The following is a 4,912-nucleotide window of genomic DNA, read 5'->3' as shown; positions in this document are numbered from 1 at the left end:
AGTTGACGGCCCAGCAAGGGGACAGCCACAGCAAAGCTAAGAGCTGGACGCCCAGTGTTTATTCTCCATCCCCTGTGCACAGCCACACCTGAGTACATCAGCCCTTCCTTCCTCCCTGACTGACAGACACCCAGTCTAGCACACCCTGCTTCCTCACCTATAGCCTAAGGCCATGTTTCCAACAGCCTGTGCCCCATCCCCATGCAGCCCCCCCCCCCCCCCCGTCACAGGATCAAACTCTCTCAAGCCCGGCTTCTGCTAGCTCCCAGTGGCCCAAGGGTTAAAGCACAGACTTCGCTCCAGCTGTCAAACTACACCCTAAGGAATCCTAAGATCTTTCCTAGCATTGGCCTGGGTTCTTCTCAAGACCAAGATCGGCAGGGTGGTGGTGGCGCACGCCTTTAATCCCAGCACTTGGGAGGCAGAGGCAGGCGGATTTCTGAGTTCGAGGCCAGCCTGGTCTACAAAGTGAGTTCCAGGACAGCCAGGGCTAAACAGAGAAATCCTGTCTCAAAAAAAACAAAAAACAAACAAAAAAAAGACCAAAACCACCCCTCAGGTGGCAACTCACCCTGTCACCTCTGGGCATACTCCCATCTCAGGATCTCCCTTCAAGCTCCTGTCTTCCTGTCACTCAGCTCACACTTGAGGTCCCATTTGTCTTTCTGTCTCTCTGTGTTTCTCCTTCATTTACATCTACCTCCTGTCTCTGTCTCTTAGTCTCTTTCTCACACCTCCTGACTCTACTTCCAGCCCCTGAGTCAACTCTGCCCATCAATGTAACTGCTCCCGGAACCTGCAGGGCAGACTCAGTACTGTCCCTGGGCCTGGCCCTGCCCAGCAAGGTCTTTCATTCAGAAGCCGTTGTCATCTTTCTCTCACTGCTAATATCTAAAGTTGAATTCAACTCCCCTCTGAGTTTCTTCCAGCTTTGCCCACACACACACACACACACACACACACACACACACACACACACACACACTTCTGTATATCTCTCTACAAGCCTTGGCCAAGTCTTTGTGTTACCTATTTACGTGCCAGCCAGGGAGCACCCACTACAGGCCAGTAATGGGCACAGGATCCCAGTCTGCAAGGGCAGGGACGGTGGCAGGAATGTGCACAGCACAAGAGCAAGCATCCAGGAGTGTTGGTCACATGCAAGGTCGTCATCTAACTCCTGTACAGTCATCTTGATCCCCACAACCCCTATGCAAAAGGCCACTGTCAATTTTGATCCCGTCTGGAGGAAAGTAAGGCTGAGTGAAGAGCCTGCCAGAAACCATGATCCTGAGATGCAGACCTGCCCGGTGCCAACTCCATACCCCATGGCCCATCCGAAGTCCTATCAAGGATGGCCTTAGCGGGCCTGGGTCTTCAGAGAGGAGCAGAGCTGGCTCAGGGTCAGCACGCTGAGAACCTCCGTCTTCCGGAGCCACGCCCCTTGCTGCCCTCCTTCTTGGCTCCCTCTGCATACCAGATACTTCCAAGCAGACCACAGGCTACTGAAGGGGACCACACCAACCAGGGCCAAGCTGGGACAAGGGAACTGGTCAGAAGCCAGACTCCAGGGAAATGTTCTAGACAAAGAGGGCCGCTTAAGCTTGGGTGGCAGAAGCCAGTGTTCCAGAGCGCCCCCCCCCACACACACCTGGGTACTGAGAGCATAGGGTTTACTTCAGGCAGTCTGGCTTTGATTGTTTGTTTGTTTGTTTTGTTTTGTTTTTTTGGTTTTTTTGTTTGTTTGTTTGTTTGTTTTCGAGACAGGGTTTCTCTGTGTAGCCTTGGCTGTCCTGGAACTCACTCTGTAGACCAGGCTGGCCTCGAACTCAGAAATCCGCCTGCCTCTGCCTCCCGAGTGCTGGGATTAAAGGCGTGCGCCACCACGCCTGGCCCAGTCTGGCTTTGAAAAGGCCATCTGTGGGCTTGGGATGACCCATGTGCTAGGTGTGTGGGCCATTGAGCTAGGTATGTGGGCCACTGAGCTGTGACATAGGACAGAGCAGGGTACAAAAAAAGGCAGTACAGTATAGAAAGTGGAGGAGGGGACAGGATGGATGGCTGGGACCCACTACCATGATCCAGCCAAAATAGGAAGGACAGCCATCGAGCTGGTATCTGGCTATGTGACCCCGGGATCCACTGTGCTGTCACACAAGGTCTTAAAGCCCTTCCTGCCCCCACTTTGCAGGCCAAGACACTGTGCCAGAGATGTCACTTTCCTGAGGACCTGAGCAAGGTCTGAAGCCAGGTGTCAGACCCTGAAATCTTGGAACAATGGGCAGAGGCAAAGCAAGATGGAGCTGAGATCCTTGAGGAGGGACAAGCAAAGGACAAAGAGCCTAAAGGAACGTACTTGGCAGTCCTTTTGAGGGGCAAGGCAGTGAGTAGCTTCTCCCACCCAGGCACTTCCCAGTCCATCCTAGGCTCTCCAGGGAATCTTTTAGAAACATCTTAAAGCTTCCTGGCCCTCCATCCCATTTCCCACAGCAAAGAACAAAGGGCGACACATAGGGAGAAGGGCACAGTCACACCCCTCCAACAGTAGTGAGCACAGTGGGAGAGGACAACCATTCTGGGGTGTCACCTCTGCTCCATTAGCCCAGCTAGCCCCCCCTCAAATAAGCACACCCCAAACAGAAGCAGAGAGGTGTCACAGATGGACTTTCCAGACAATGCCCTCCTCCCAAGCCAGGGCTCCCAAATGCGTGTTCCTTAGCAGGGATGCGTAAGAGGGAGGCAGAAAAAAGGAGCAAGCCCACACAGAGGTGCCGAGGCACCCCAGAGCCCCCTGGCCCTCCCTCACTGGGAGGTGGATGCTGAGGCATTTTATTTTATATTCTTCTGCACGTACTTTTTGCTATTTTCTACTTTTTTTTTTCTCCACAACGAACACATATTCTGTCTGAAGCTGAAGGAAAAACAATAAATGTCATTTCACAAAGAACGAAGCTGTCCGCAGAGCGGGAACAAAGCCCATGGTGGGGGGGGGGGCTGCAGAAGCAGTGGGAGTGGGAGAGGCAGGCAGCACACAGACAGACAGAGAGAAGTAGATAGACAGACAGACACATCATCATTATCATCATCATCCTTTAGGCTCACAGCATGAGCAGAGAGTGAAATTCCAGAAATCTTTAAGGGAGAAAAAGGGTGGAGGAGAGAGGGTAGCAGGGAGGGAAGGCTGGGGAGGGACAGACAGACACACCCTTATACCACCCGAACCTTGCACAACTCATTAACAACAGTACAATAGGATCAGGTCACCCTCATGACGGTGACGTCCGGGATTTGTGTTGGCTTTTCTTATTACCAAGGTAACAAAGCCTTTTGTGCTCAGGGCTGACAATTCAAGAGAAAATTGTGTTCTAGTTTTTGAATAGCAAAAGTACCTATGAGTACCACATGAGACAGGGAGAGCACGTGGGGAGGCAGCTACAGAGAGGATGCACGTAAAGGACACACACAACGGAAGTGGGAAAGGGCCTCAGAGACAGGGAGGCAGAAGAAAGACAAGCAGAAGGTGACCAAGGGACAGAGGGACAGGAGCACTCCAGTGTCCTGTGAGGACTCCAGAGTGGTGGTCAGATTCAGTGGGACTTGAATGAGTGAATGAAGAAGTGACTGAGGAGCGACCCAGGGCAGAAGCAGACTGGAGCAGGGAGAGACCAGCGGTAGTGACAGAGGTGGAGAGGGACAGAGTCCTGGGCAGAAAATAAGAAAACCTGAGACAAGGCAGAGGGGTAGGCAGCTGGGAGCTGAGCACACACAGCCCTGACCCTGCACTGTCAGTTGATGCTGCGGCCACTCTGGGGGACCAATGCCTTGGGAAATGGGGCACCAGGATCTCCTGGCTCTCTCTCTACATCTCCTACATGTTCCATGTTTTCCTGGAAAGAAAAGGGGGGCAGAACAAAGTGAAGCCCAGAGACAGGAGCCCCCCAACACACACACACACACACACACACACACACACACACACACACACCAGTGTACACACACACCTGCATAAGAGCACACAGGTGTTGGAGGACTGGACGGAGGGATGTACACCAACAAGGTGGAGAGGCTGGACCCACGTCTGTAGCACTCAGTTCACAAAAGAGTTTCTCCATCATCTGTCCTCTGTACAGGCTGCTGAGTTAGGTTAGGCTGCAGCCTGCTCCTTTGGAGTTCAGGCTCAACTGCAGTATCAAGTCTAGTCTGAGCCAGGGGCGAGTCAGGCAAGGGTCCTCTGGAAGCCAGTCCCAGAGCCCCAGGGGGAGGGCGGGGCGGGCAGAAAGAAGGTGCTGAGAGCTATTTGCCAGGTCCAGGACTCAAACTTGCAAGAGCAGAAGTACACAGTGTGGGAGGGCACAAGGTGGCAAGCCACACACACCCCGGCCCGGCCTGGCCCAACAAGACCCTAGGCCAGGAAGTAGCTCTGTTCTTCACACATCCTAAGGCTGATGTGGTTGGAGTAGGGGCATTTCTGATCCACAAAGGGAGCGCAGAGGAAGGAGGTCTCAGAGGAAGCCAGGCTGGTCGTTCTCTGGTAGGGAGTCACTGCAGAGTGGATCCAGAGATGTTTAGGGGCTTCCTGGGGCGTGGGAGGGATGGCTGGCTGCCAAGAGAATGACTGGTGCACGTGTCTGACTCCAGATCCTGTCCCTATAGCTCAGGAGAAAGAGGCAAGGTGTATGAGGGAGAGTATGGAGAACATGGCACCAAGGAGTGAGCGAACCCCAGTGGGGCACAGGGAGGAGGCAAGAAGACAGGACTCTAAGACAGCTACCTGGAGGAGCCTGGCCATTAGGAGCAAGCAGGTGTGTGTGTGTGTGTGTGTGTGTGTGTGTGTGTGTGTGTGTGGTGTAAGGAAACAATAGGTCTTTCTCTTCTCCCTCTCCCTCTCCCTCTCCCTCTCCCTCCCTCCCTC

The sequence above is a fragment of the Mus pahari genome, chromosome 3, assembly GCF_900095145.1.
Source record: "Mus pahari chromosome 3, PAHARI_EIJ_v1.1, whole genome shotgun sequence".
NCBI classification, from domain to species: domain Eukaryota; kingdom Metazoa; phylum Chordata; class Mammalia; order Rodentia; family Muridae; genus Mus; species Mus pahari.
This window is presented reverse-complemented; position numbering follows the sequence as displayed.